The sequence below is a fragment of the Haplochromis burtoni genome, unplaced genomic scaffold (genome assembly GCF_018398535.1).
Source record: "Haplochromis burtoni strain Fernald_Lab_line unplaced genomic scaffold, NCSU_Asbu1 Contig_145, whole genome shotgun sequence".
NCBI lineage: Eukaryota > Metazoa > Chordata > Actinopteri > Cichliformes > Cichlidae > Haplochromis > Haplochromis burtoni.
The window spans coordinates 656577-671715 of NW_024582506.1; the positions used below are offsets into that span (position 1 = coordinate 656577).

The following is a 15139-nucleotide window of genomic DNA, read 5'->3' on the forward strand; positions in this document are numbered from 1 at the left end:
TCCCAACCGAGCATTTACCCAGTGACATAAGACGACTAATACTTTAATAAGATGGCCTAATGAAGTGTGTCAACGATCACAGTGGTCGCCATCTCGGGCTCTGCCAAGTGGTCCTGCGAGAGTCACGGGGGCTTCGGGGGGCTTCATAATGGCCAGCAGTTAAGCCTTTTAGAGACATTAAATGGGATCAAGGTGGGTGGGTGGGTGCCACATATGAGTGAAGCTCATGTGTGGCACACACATGTATGTGTGGGTGTATGATTTTAATCAATAACATTTATATAAATGAGGTGTTTGGTCTGTCATACGATCTGCCCCAACCCCCACCCCACCCCCCACACGCATTTCCCTCCCCTCTGTGTTAAGCTGGCCAGCAGCTAATCCGTGAGCAAGCACAGCTCATTGTCTCCATCACAATCCCAAATCCTCACAGTTTAACAAGCAAACACCTTCTCTTTCGGCTGAGAGTTAGTGATTTGAAAACATACAGTGAGGTAAGTTGTGTATAATAAGTGAAGTAAGCATAACTGCATTTTAATAAACAAAGATAAACTCGCATTCACAGCTTTGGTCACTTGAGAATCACCAGTTAACCTAACATGGGGGTCTGTGGACTGCAGGAGAAAGCCAGAGTACCCAGAGAGAAGCCACACAGGTGCAGGGAGAACATGCAAACTCCAAATCCAAAGGCCACAGCCAGCCGGTGGATTTCATCCCAAGCGTTCTTACTATGAGGGAACAATACTAACCACTGCATTGACCTTGTGTAGCAACACAAGACTTAATCCCTTTACTTACAATAAATTCAAATAAAACTCTTAAGTCTATTTTTTATGCATGACTCTCAAGCATTCTCAAGCTCCAGCAAACTATGAGAAACTGAGAGAATTTCTGCTTTTCTTCAGCAACCTGAATATCTTTGGAGTTTTTGTCAGAGAAATCAAGCTTGTTGTGATGGACACTATCCCCCCAAAAAACAGAACAAACAAATAATTGATTCTTTAACATAATAAATAGCAAAATAATGGTTTTGGTCCCGGTGCGTAATTGAGCAACATTCATGTTTTTCCTGGGCTATCGATGTCATTGCAAAGACCACTGAAGGTTAAAAAGACTACTTCCTACTTGTTGGTTGCAAATTTGCTTCTGTGATGGCTCAATATAAATAATGGGGAATCACAAAACATGCAATTTTGATCAAACAAGTCTGAACAGCAAGATTATAGTTTTGTCATACTTAGTTTTTGACCCCTTTGCTCAGAAACAGCAGCAACTTCTTAAGTGTGTTGAGAAAGCCACACACATGAATAATTATGTGTCCGTGCGTCCTATCAGCAGCTCAGGTGAAGCAGCTGAGAAATGATTCACTTTATCAGAGGAAGCTGATGAAACGCACCAACTGCTGACTCATTAATTTTTCTTTCCCAACACAGATTAATATCATGCAGTCTGCTCCTCTAACCTGGCGTAGCTCCAACATATTAAACCAGAAGACCAGATTCAGAGCTCTGAATATCGACTTTTTCTTTTACAATTAAAGATTCAAACAACCGACCAGCATCTGAGACATCATTTCATTTGACAGCTCATCTAATGATTTGTTTTTCCTTCACAGGTCATCACAGTTTTTAGAGTTCATGTAGAAGCTCTGAAATTATGTAGAGGCATGTGAAGACTGAATCATGTGAAGCAAATGTCACAAAAAGTGATTCAGCACTCTCACCACCGCTACTTACAGTTGATTCACTGGTAGCCAAAGTAGCCAGGACTGTATGCTATTCCTGAACTTCACTGATCAGTGACTGAGAGAAGCTCTGAGGATTTAAACCATGCAGCTTTAAGCATATTTTTCATTGTCACCATTGTATAAGAACATGGATAGAACCAGCAGGAATGTTACTTTAATGTACATTTAACCAGGTACTTTCAGCTACTGAAATACAGGTTTGCTGTTCTGTATTTTATTGAACTATTTCTATATTATGCTACTTTCTGATACTAAACAAAGAAAAAATGTAGAACCAGTGGGAAAAACTAACTAATATTCAGTAGATTGTAGAACTACATATAGGATCAATAACTTTTTTTGGCCCACTCTTCTTCACTCTTCTTTTGCCAAGCTGTCAGGCAGGTGGTCCCACATTTTACTCTGGTAAACAGAGGAATGCATGATCTGCTCAATGATTGGAGATCATGATCTGTGTCTGCAAAACAAGCCGCCACCATGCTTTTACCATAACCGTAATTACAATTGCATCACTAACTGATAAATATAACCCATTTTTATTCATCATAATTAGTGTCTTTACTGTACTCTAACTTTTGCTCTATGAAGATAATTAATTAGGATTAGAAATTTGACTTAAGTGAAAAGTAAAAAGAAAATTTCCACTTTGCAAAACAATTACTCAGCATAGAATGATGTTTAAACTCTTGTGGAGCACCACTTGAACACAGGGCTGTGTATAAACCTGAAAACCATGCCCAAAGTTTTGTAGATCATTTTCTACACAGATTTTACTCCTGATGAAAAGTTCTGACTTGCTGTTAGAACGTCCTTCCTCTTGCCCCCACTGATGCGACCTTATTTAAAATCACGCATTATAAATCTCTCTCTTACTCCTCTGCACTACCTAGTCTGTGGATTTTTGTATATTTGGAAAGCTAATCCATGTGCCTCCACTAGAAAGCACTTTGGTTCAACTCCAGCTGTGCTCTCTGCCAAGGAGTGTTATGTGATTGGTTCAGTCTGTCTTGTTTGTTTTGTCTTTTAGCAGAATTACTCAAAAAGCTATGGATGGATTTGCATTAAACTTTTTCCAGAGATGGGACTTGTTCCAACTTAGAAGTGATTAATTTTTGGAGTTGATCAGTATGAGCATTTTGATGCAGGAATTCCTTCCCACTGTAAGATGGACATAATTATATCTTTTGCATATTAAAGTAAGTAAAATCAGAGACATTTATTTGATGTTCCACAGAAAATACCACAAACTAATTAGGATGCAGATATCCGGGTGGAACCAGGGATTCAATTTAAGCACGACATGAAGAGAACTTGGAGCTGCTCTGTTTAAATGTGGTATACATTTATAAAAGTGGCTTTACTTAACTTGACCTGGTAACAGCTGATTGGTTTGGCAGTCACAGCTAAAAGTTTAGAGTAGCCTGGTGATCAAAGCAGTGCGACGGATTCCCAGAAAATTGCAGATTCCTAATTCTGCTTAAGAGAGCATCAAGGTGTCTCAGTGAAGATGTAAGTTTTGACACAAACTTTGACACACACACACACTACTGCAGGACAGTACTCGTCAGCTAATTACAGCTGTACGTCTAGCTACTCCGAGATAGCAGCTAGTTAACGTCAAGCAGAATATTAAGATATCATCTTCCTATGACTTCATAAGTAATGCAAAAATAAAATATAAAGTAATGCTGCGTTTTACAAAGTCACTAGCTGATGGGCAGCTTGACCAACAAAAATCAAAGCTGCACATCAGAGGAAATGTTTCATGATATATGATTAGAGAATCTGATGGGTCAATTTTACCCGAAAATGAAAGTTGGGATTATTACACTGCAAAGTAATTACAGACACAGCCATGCATGCAGACGATCACAGTTCACATCGCAGAGCTAAAATCATCCTGCATGCAGACAGACACTCATTTAGATCAGTAACAAAGACACACACACAGATACAGATACACACAAAGAGCCTGGGTCGAACCACCTTTGCTGAGTCACTGGAAACATTCAGTACCAAACCTGGTACAGGAAACTGGAGCAGACTATTACATGATGATAACTTAATAGCACAGGATGAAAACTGACTAATGGGGGAAAATGGGAGTTTTTCCATCTGTCATCGTCACAGACAGCCCACAACACACTCGCAGACACACACTCGCAGACACCATAGAGGAGGATGGCTTCAGAGCAACGGCAGTGGCAAAATGCTCGGCATGAATGAATCATCAGAAACACAGTTATCTACCCTAGAGTACAAATGACTGGTTGGTTGTTTTGCCACCGCAACATATAACCCTTACACACACACACACACACACACACACACACACACAGTCTCAATCTCCTTCTTTTGTGCTCTCAAGTTTGGTTTTACATGGTCATTTGTCTCGTTCTGGACAAACACACAGACAACATCAGTCTTCCCAGCATGCCAAATGGAAACCACAGCAATGTCTCAACTAACACAATACAGGCTCTTTGTTATGTTTTGATTTTTTTTCCACCCCTCTGGGGGAGGGGGGAGGGAGCAATGGGTTCATCTGCATCACCTGCATGTAAGGTGTCTTTCAGATTTACGCACTTTAACTGGCAGTGACAACACAGGAGAGAGTCATTTCAGGGAATCAAACCTGTGTCCCTGCATATACAGGGCAGCTGCCACATCCACCACATCACCCTTTAAACTCTTACGTTTTGCCTACCGTTCTTTTGATTAGTATTTCACAAAGAAAAGTAGGTCGCTGTGTTGGCTTTTAATGATCTTGTGCCAAACAGACGGTGTATTTTTACGAACAGGTTAAAGGCTCGGCTCTCCTAAACACCTGCATTAATCCCGTCACTTGGCTAAGGAAAGGACTTGCTTAAATCCCCGACTGAACCTTGCGTGCTTCTTCTTATGTCAAGGTAGATTTAAGAGGACCGGCTGGTTAACGAGTTTATGTGCTGTCTCATGCCCTAATTTCTTCCAGACATTTCTCTTTCCCCTGTTACGCACCACCAAAGGTAAAAAAATAAAAAAAATATAAAAAAAAAAGCACTGCGCATAAAAGTAAATATCTGGCTACCGGGTGATGTATGCTGGATCGGAATTATGCAACAAAACCAGACGAAACGAAAAACCAGCTCACAAGCAGTGGTTTGAGAAGAAACGTCACGTCTGTGCGGAGAAGAGGAAAAAAATCTTAGCTGAGGACGGAGGGGGGAAAAAACAAGCAACATATGCAGCAGTCGCTCCACAGCATCCCACTCAAGCAATCTGTCGCTGTAATCAACTCCGAGAAGAAGAAAACAAGGCAGAAAAACACACAGCATACATCGTTTTTTGGTTTTTCACAAACACTTTACGTACCGTTATGGGTTACGAGCCACTTTAGCGGAGTGTTGTGCGTCTAGAAACCGGAGAGGAGCGTCGGCGGTGCTTGCGTGTGTGTGTTTGTGTGCGTCAGGCGGACACAGGAGGACAGAGGAGGAGATTTGGCACATTTGGAGAGGAACGCAGCCTGGTGGCGGAGCGCAGAGCACCGGGATGCGGCAACATCCGTCTGCAGACGACAGACCAGCGGCGTGCACTCCTACCAGGGAGGGGCGCACCAGGCACACACACACACAGACACACACACACACACTGCACCAGCAGTAACTCATTCACTGCCAGGGCGGTGTGGGTGGGTGGACTGCTTTTGCAGAGACAGAGAGAGAGAGCAGTTCGCCGTGTCTGTGTGCGAGTGTGTTCATATGCGCCATATGTCACAGCTCTTTATCAAAACACCAGCTCGGTTTAACACTTCTATGACGATATTCGCTGACAATTACAGAAAAAATACTTCTGGACGAAAAAGCAGCAAATTTAAAGTATGACAGTAAAAATCTCATATATGTAAAGAATAAAACAGGACAAGTTCGACATCAGGTCTACAAAAGTGATCTTTTGTTTCTGTAAAAGTTTAAAGTAAGGTTCTGGCTCTATACTTCTACGTAGTATTTAACGAGTGCTGTCTTTGAAAAATAAATGCATTTTTTTTTTTTTTTTTTTGGTGCTACAGGAAAGATCTGAGTCACCCAAACTATTGTAAATCGGGCAAAGAAAGACTATGAAATCCAAATGTCATGCCCACAAGCACAAGAGGGTTACAAACAATTACCAAAAGGATAAAAGCAGCTGAACACACAGAAGAGTCTGGAAACAAAAAAGGAGGCCCCATGCCCCTTCACATTTTTCCTACACTAAACACAGATTAATAGAGAACATGCAGTTTGTAGCACAAACGCCTTTAACTCAGTGACTTACTATGAGAGACTGGGTCTTGAGATTGCTTTGAAAGTATACGAAATGCAAAGACATGTTGTTCCTGCCGTTTAATCAAATCGCCACAGTCACCTCAAAGCACTTTAAATTGTAAAGTACAACAATAGAGAGAAAACCCCAATGATAAAATGACCCCTATGAGCAAGCACTTGGTGACAGTGGAGAGGAAAAACTCCCTTTCAACGGAAATAAATCTCTGGCAGAACCAGACTCGGGGAGGGGCAGCCGACTGGAGTGACGAGAGGGAGGCGGGACAAAAAGACACACTGTGGATCACATGACCGTTTTTCACAATGCTCAGCTGGCCAATCATGTGCAAGTAGGAGTTGCAAAAGGAAGCAAACTGCACTTAAAGCCATGGATGTTTTCTGAAAGTTACACAGAACTCTAAACTTAACTTTGGGGAAAATCGCTTTTTAAAAAACTTAATAAAGTTGCTTATCAAATTAAATTGGTGATTCGATGTGGAGTTTATGTACTGGTGACTGTTTGAATTACAATTATGATTTCTCTCTATTTATTTAGAGGCTTTTAAAAACCTGCCCTGGAGGCTTTAACATGATGGTTGCTGAGCGGCAGGAGAACCTTTGACAGATTCCAACATCTCATACAAGGACATGCTTTAGAATTAGCTATGAAAAAATGTAATGATTTGTAATGACTGTGTTTTTCTTGCTCTAGTTGAATAGAAAACTATAATGTACACATAGCCCTGCTGTGGTCTGACCTAAACAGGCATAATCATAATCCTGCATGCATAATGTACACCCACAATACTGATGAGTCTATATTTAGTTGCTGAATACGTATCATGTTGTGTGACAAGCAGGACCGGCCCACCCTCATGTCGTTCACGTTTGCTCTGAGCTTTTACACCTTGCTCTGCCTCTGTGCTGTTTTATTCTTCGCTCCTCTCTTCTATATAGCAAAAATATCTTATAGTTATTTATAAAAGTGATGACAATATTTACACTCCAGTAAAGGGGACTGCAAATGTGTTTGCTTTATAAGCTGGATGAATAATAATGTTTGGATCCTGTTTTAGTGCATGCCACTAGAAGCTGGCCGTTCTTCTGTGTGCTCCTGTACTCTTGCCATAAAAACACAGCACAAACTGCAGTCCAGTTTTATCTCATACTTTAAAGACCCACATGCCATCCTTTTCCAGACCGTATATAAATTTCTCACCAGAGTAAATTCTGTCAGTCGATTAGGTCAAATTTCACAAAGCCCATTCGGGAGATGGTGAGACTGCACCGCTTCACCCGGCATGCCCAGCCAATCGAAAGAAGCTGAGTGGCTGCTGGATACGTCCCTGAATACATATAGGGAGCAGTTTCGAACAAAGTTTCTCCTTCCTGTTCTTGGCAACAAAGCAGCTTAGTCATGCCCGTAGGTTTGCTGTAGCTCTTCCTAATACCCAAAAGGCTGTAGCCTGTAACTATAAATATGCGTTAGCATTTCCATGATTGTTTTATTTTGTAAGAGGTTGTTTTGCAGTATTGCCACTGAGAAACTGAGAGCTCAAAAAACATAAACACCCAACAAACACACTTAACCCCCCCCCCCCCCACACACAAACACACACACACACACACACACACACTTAAGCTTTTTAAAACAGACATCAGGGAGACTGGCCTGCACGGTAATTAGCTGATGACTTTTCAGTCACAAAACAAAGCCTGCTTCATCGTCCTTTTTGACTACCGACTTAAATTCATGCTGCTTTCAACAAGCCTTAAACCTAGTGACTAAGACCATAAAACTTGCCATGAAAATGTTTACGGAGGTCACAGAGCACACAAAGTGAGGGATATTTTCACAAAGGGTTCTGCACAGCTGGACAACTCTTTGCGCAAACAGAGGAGTCGCCCCCTGCTGGCCATTAGAAATTATATCACATAAGCAACTTCCACGCTGACCTAAAATTTACATCCAATCACAAGTCAAGGAGTTAGAAGATGATACTTTTGTTTTGGGACAAATTTCCAGATCATTTCTTAATAAATATTTTTGTGGGGTTTTTTTTTTAAATTACCTAAGCATGTGTTTTTATTATTAGCCATTTGATTGTGTTTATGTGCAGCCACCACTGAAGCAGTCTATACATGACAAAAAGAGTGTGGAATAGGATAAAGGGCCCTCTTTAAAATATGATTCATGAGTTTAATTAGTCAACACTGGGTAACACTCTTCTTTATTTTGAATTTGTAGTACTTAAAATCATGCATTCTGCTGCCACAGCGCTAATTCCTTTTCACACTGAGGCAGTACTGCTCCTTTGATCAATCACTATGCAGAGTAAAGCATTAGGACAGCTGGTTGTTGTTCAGCAGTACATCAGTTTCTAACATTTCAGTCTTTAAAGTTAGTGTTTCTCACTTGATGTGGTAAACCCCGACTGAATTTTCCCTGATGAACCCGTCAACCAGGAAAACAGTCCCATGGAGACTGACTCAATGTAGGAGTTGCTCTCTATAAAACCAATGCTGATATAAAAGACTCAGCTTTTACAACATATTCTAAATGGATCATGTGCTAAGACCACCTTACTGTTGGCCCTGTAGGGACACCTTTCATGATATGTGAAGTAAAAAGCTCTTCCCAGAGGGATAACATTTATCCTAAATATTTCTCTCTTTACCTTCTCTTCTAAAGCACTTTCTTTGTTCTCTTAACTTCAAAAGTAACTTTACAACTTTAAGTCTTATCTCTGTTCTTCAAAGCAAACTTCCCTGGTGCTGTTCTCATGCACCATCTTTGTCTTATTTTGTTTTCAGCAGGTTCCCCCACTTTCATCAGTGCAATCTCTCTTACAGTATTCACGTCTCTTTCACTACTGCTAATTTCCTTTAGTTACTTTTTCTCTCTCTTCTTCCCTCTCACTCACTTTCTCTCCATCCCACAGACTGCAGCGATGGCAAGCCCTGGGATCAATATCAAAGCTTTGCATAATTCAGCAGCTGCTTCAATAATGAATGACGCAACGAGCCACTTTGGAAGGAAGGCTCCCTCCCTCGCTCCCTCGTCCTGACTCTGTCAGTGTCTCCCTCCCTCTGTCTCGCCTGGCCTCCCTTAGCCAGATGAAGTCAACCTGCTTTACTGTCTTCATTAATGAAAAATAACGGGCATAGATCTGCTAATGAAAGCTGGAAGGCTGCACGTCTGACTTCCAGATTAAGGAGTTAAAATTTTAACAGTTAAAATTGTTCCTTCTCTTACTTAAATACCAATGACTCAACAAAATGTTATACAACTACAAAAAAAGTGGGTGACTCACTGAGATGTGAATCGTTGTGTTGAACGTTGCCTCAATGCTACAATTAGCAATTTTACAAAGATTATCTTTGAGGGAAAAGAAGGTTTGATTCCAGATTCAAAGTTGTTAGATGAGCTGCAGCTAGGACAATACAGAATAGATGAGTACTTACGTTACCAAAGGTTCACAAATTTCACAAACTTCAAAGTAAGGCAACAATTTTGTTTAACCCGAAGAAAATCTTTATCTTCTTTAGGACAGAAATTTAAGTTGAAAAATACGTCGTAACAACCACACACGCTCATTTGCGCCCATGTGGGAAGGGTCAGGCTGGTGGCTGAACCACCTAAAAGAGATTAGAGTAGAGCTGTCTGTGATGACGCTGCGCTCTAAGCACTGCTGGATTAGCATTAGTATAAACGCAGTTGTAGATTGACTCCATTCAGCACCCACGGGAGCAGCTTAAAATATATCCTCGAAGATCTGAGCTTTTTAAAAAAAAAATCTTTCTGAGGACTCCTTCAAAGAGTGACCTGTTATCTGCAGTTACTGTGAATCTGTGGATTCATTTGAGCCTGCCAGTCAAAAATCAACCACCACAGTGTGTTTAGAAAGCTACTACGCAGAAGGACTTTGATGCATCCATTAATCACAATGACTCATTTCAGACTGTAGCTTTTTATTACCAATGGTAAATAGCCTCTTACTTTATTCAATGCAATGTGAATTGATTTTTTGTTACAAGTGAAACTTGAGAAGTCCTTATCTTCCTGTGGCTTCCAAGAACTTAATATAACCAAATAAGTAAAGACCCTGACTACCAGGATTTTTGCCAAAGTCTGACAATATATTTTCCATCTTATTCTGTGTTTATCCAAAGAGGGTTTTTTTATCCAGTTGCAACGTATAATGTCACCCCCCTCATTTGAAATGGGATTACAGTTGGCATGGCTGTTTGTGCCACACTGCATTCCTTTGCTTTTTCCCACACTCTGGCTTCCTAGCAAACCAGCAACAAGGATGTTCACTAAAGACATAAAGCAAATTTGACAATTAACCTTGGTTTATGCCTGGTGCTATTAACCCTGCAAACAGCAGTAGACACCAAAAGTGGCTACCGCTGCTAATGTATATCTTGTGTTCATTTCTTTTTAGCTTCTCGTAGAGGTTTCAGTTTCCTGGCCTGGGAATCGTGTTGATGAGTGTTCAATCATGTTGGTTTTCACTATCACTTCAATGATATATCAGTACGGAGCTCAGAGGTTTCCAGGTTACAGAGAGGGAAATGCTGCAACAGTTCAAAAAGATGAGACTTTCTTGAGAAAACTTTAAAAAAGATGATTTCATTGCTTCCTGTTTCAATTTTGTCAATTCAGGAGACAAGTGTGATGACCCTTATAGCAATGCAGTTGGCAGTCGGCGCATTCTGTGGTGACCATGTGAAGGCAACATAACCTACAACACAGGTAGCAAAAAAAAAAAGAACATTAAAAAAAGTATTAGAGAAAGTGTGACTGTTCATTCGTGCTGTTTGTCTATACAGAAAATGAACAACACAGATTTTTGATTTACCAGTAAGTCACATTACCTAAAATAACCCCCTCCTCCCTCTTTATAGCTCGTGTTCATAGACAGTGAAATGATTTGAAATGTTCCTCGACAGCACTCATACGGGACTGCATCTGGTGAAACTATTCAGCCGAACCTGCCAAAAACACGAATACAAGAAATAAACATGAAATTTTCATGTTCCACTAAGCGACAGAAGCCTGTGGCACTTACGAACTTTTCACCCTCCTCACCGCCTCTGGTCGCTGGGGAGTGTCTTACTAGAAAGCACAAGACAAGACGATGTGCAGAGAGGCAGAAAGAAAAGAGTCGACTCGGCGCAAACAGCCTTTCCACACTGGTTCATCTCAGGGCCAGAGAAACGGAAACCGACAGCTCCTCGGATGCATTTCCAGCGATATGGCTGACTCTGGGAGTATTTGTAGAGCAGATTGTCCTGCAAATCTAAGTGTGTGTGTTTGTGTGCCTGCATGAACATAAGCATATGGTACACACATTGGGACTGCTGCATGAGAAAGAAGCATCTATGTGAGAGTGTGTGTGTGTGTGTGTTCCTGTCTAGCTATCTTTGTGAGGACCAAAATCTGCATTCTGCTATACTTGTGAGAACCAACAGTCACTTGTGAGGTCCTCACAAGCTTGAAGGCCTTTTTGAGGCTCAAAATGTGGTTTTAGTGTCAGTGTTACAATTAAGTTATGGTTAGGTGTAAAGAGAGTTTGATTTAGTTCTCTTTTGCTAAAGCTTTTGATGCACAGTCCTAGGGGCTGCTGGATCATCCATACTCTCCTTTAAGGTTCCTGATAAACTTTTCTGCTCCCCTTCTCCTTCCCTCGACGTTCCTCTTTGGTGTATACTGTAGTTGATCCCTTCTGACCACATATTAAGTTAATGCGGAAATATTCAGCTTTTGAGTAAACAGAAAGAGTGGTATCTTAGGCATTAATTTTTAATGGTTAGGGTAAGGGGCTAGGGAAACCATTATGTCAATGAAGGTCCTCACTAAGATAGCTGAACGGGCTTGTGTGTGTGTGTGTGTGTGTGTGTGGTCGGCAGGTCTTTTTAGGAAGGTTAAAGTGTCCCGGAAGTGAGTCGGCATGCCGCTCTCCTATTAAAGCTGCGACAAGGTGAGAGGACAGAACTGCTGTATCACTGTCAGGACAATGTTACACAGCAGAACTCACTGAGTGTAATTAAAGCCAGCGACACAGCCGGGATATGATGATGAAAATGAAGATGATACTAAATATTATAAATCTTTTTATGTCAGGTTTTACCGGTGTAGTAGACTGCCCAATGACACCATCTGTGATAAAAAATAGAGCACCACCTGTGATTTGGTGATGAAATTCACAGGGGGTTAGCACTTTTTGCTATGTGTCTTCATTCTTCAAGACATTTCACGAGACATTTTGTCTGCTTCCAGTCATTTTCCATATTCAGTTTCTTCTCTTTTGACTGTACTCACCACACAGTTTAGACTGTAGAAGCAACACAAGTCTGCTTTTATTACTTATCGAGCCAAAAAGTTTTACCCTAATCATCCATCCAGTTTTCCAGGCCCTTGTTTTATCACACAGCCACACCACAGTTCATGAACACACTTCATATCTAACAATTCAATGTTCAGATAAAGATAAAAGGAGAAAAGGTTCATATTTAGTGGCTTGACAGTGACATTAATTTTTTTCCCACTCACATCTGGAAGACTGCTGTTTGAGTCCCAGATGGAAATGATGATTTTTATTTTGTATGCTTTAGAAAATAAAACTACTTACTTGGGAAAAAGCTACAATGGTTGCCAGGCACCAGTTTTGCACACTTCCTCTGTTCTCTTTCATCTCTGCTCTACACCCCTGAACTGTTAATTAAAGGCAAAAAGCCTGAAAAAAACACGGTTGCCACTTTTTCCAAAGCTCTGATTCGTTGGTTGACAGGATGACACGTCAACTTTGACTCTCAACAACAATAACACGTGCTGCTAACACTGCGCGTACTTCCAACTCTTGTGAAAAAGTGGAGCAATCTGTATCCATGCACATGAAAAAATACAACACGCTTTGTTGTGGCAACTTTAAGTTTGGTATTAAGACCAGACTGAAAGACCAGAACAAAACCCAGAAGCTGTGCAGTTTACCACTGGCATGAACAGGGAAAGCTTTATATTTCTACTTCTGAGAAGCATAAATAAATAAAAGGATGACACAAATTTAGATTTTTTTAGATTTAAAAAAAAAAATTGTTAATTAACTTCTGGCGACTTTTCCATATGATCCCCATGTGTAGCTTAAACAAATCCCCAGAACAAGCAGAAAATAAAATCCTGCACTTTGTGTGACTTTGTCATGCAATAGCAATAAATACATTTAAAGCCACTTATTAGTGGGAAATCTGGGGGTGGTACTGAGGACACTAGAGGGTGAGATGTCAATTGTGTAAAGAAAAACATTGCACTTCTTCTTCATTTAGTTCTCATATAATAAATATCTCTACGCCTACATGTCTGGCCCAAATTCAGAGACTAAGACAGCAAATCACTGTCAAATAATAGCAATTCAATTTTGGTGTTCAGTAAAGATCCAGTTCTGTCTTCCCTTTCTTGTTTAGTGTCTTGGTGTTTTTTTTATGTTAAAGTACCAAAAGGCAGCCAAAATGCAGATGTGACAATCTTCCCTGGTCCTGGGGAAAAACCCTCTGTGCTTGCTAACCATAACTTCTTCTCCTACCGCGCTCAATCGATTTCTTCAAGGGAATCTAGCAGTGATGAAAATGTCTCCTTTCTACCATCCAGTACACAAGATGAACACAGAGATGGACACAGGAAGAAATATTTCCCACACTGGAGGTGATAGGCGAGGACAGAGCAATGGTGCCGTAAAATTTAGAAACAGCTACGTTTTTATAAGGGTTTAGACATCCTCTCACTGTCGTCCTTCAAAAATTGGTACAACATGATAAACATCACACACGTCACTGGCAGAATGAAAGCTCTGACTCCAACAAATCTCAGGACCAATAAGTCAGTGAGAAAGCATGACCTGGATGAAGTTTGGATTGAATTGTAATTAGGCAGTCCACCTTTTCTTCCCTTCCAAGATTTTACCACATACCATAGCTGGCAAATTTAAAAACATAAAACAAACAATGCAACCTGAAATCCCATGCATCCCTGAATAATTGTGTTTGGTTTTTTTTAATCAAAATTGCATGGAGGTTTCAAATTTTAGTGCAGAGGTTGTTCTCCTTTTATGCTTCCCTCAAGTATGTAGGAGAAAAAGAACTTGACAGAAACATCAGTATTAGATAGTACAAGATTTCAAAAGCATGGCATGGTCCTTGGCGCAAGACAGGTTGCTGATCTACTGGCATTTTCTGGGATCAACTATCTATAGGGTTTACTGAGAATGGTCTGAAAAAAAGAGAAAATATCCAGTGAGCAGTCGAAGTCATGTCAGAGGTCATAGAGGAATGGCCAGGCTGCCTTAAGCTGATAGGAAAGCAACAGTAACTCAAATATCCATTCATTGCAACAAGGAAGAGCATCTCACAACAACGTGTATGCTCAACACGTCAAACCTTAAAGCAGATGGACAACAGAAGACTAGAAAAAACCTCCTGGTCTAGCTGATTTCTGCAGCCTCATTCAGATGTTAGACTCAGAATTGGGTATAAACAACATGAAAGCATGAACGCACCCTGTCCCTAACAATATTTCAGGCTGGTGTTGTTGTTAGTGGTGGTATAAGAATATGAGGGATATTGTCTTGGCACATTTTGGGCTTCTCATGGCTGCTTCCTGTCATGAACTGGACGGATGGCAGGCAGATAAACCAAAGTACATTTTAATTCACAGCTTTGTTTACATTGAGAGCTGAACAGGAACTTGAGGCTCAGACACCATCAGGGAGGACACCACAGAGAACAGAGGGAGACACAGACAGTGTATACACAGGGCAGAATGGACACATCTGGGTGCACAGCTGAACAGAATCTAACTAACTAGACAGGGGACAGCACACACAAGACAAGTGACAATCAGAATAAAACACAAAGTAACAAGGATCAGAAACACGGAGATAAGACTGATGACCACAAGAGACACTGAGGGCAAGACACAAAGACAAAACTAGGACAGACTGGGCATGAAAGGCCACCAGTGTTGGGACTAACGCGTTATTAAGTAACACGTTACAGTAACTACATTATTATTGTGGTAACGAGCACGGTAACTAGTTATTATGCCAAAACCAGG

General features: G+C 40.8%; 1 protein-coding gene across 2 annotated transcripts in view; it reads right to left on the reverse strand.

Annotated features, from left to right (window-relative positions):
• Positions 1-15139, reverse strand: part of LOC102297617 (microtubule-associated protein 1B) — an 85291-nt gene that overhangs the window by 45976 nt on the left and 24176 nt on the right. The window contains exon 1 of one of the 2 annotated variants that reach the window (XM_042224626.1): positions 5102-5130. The exons of the other annotated variant lie outside the window; for it this stretch is intronic. The gene's annotated coding sequence lies outside the window, so the exon portion shown is untranslated. Of the gene's footprint in view, positions 1-5101; positions 5131-15139 lie in introns of those variants that run through there. 2 annotated transcript variants of the gene reach the window in all.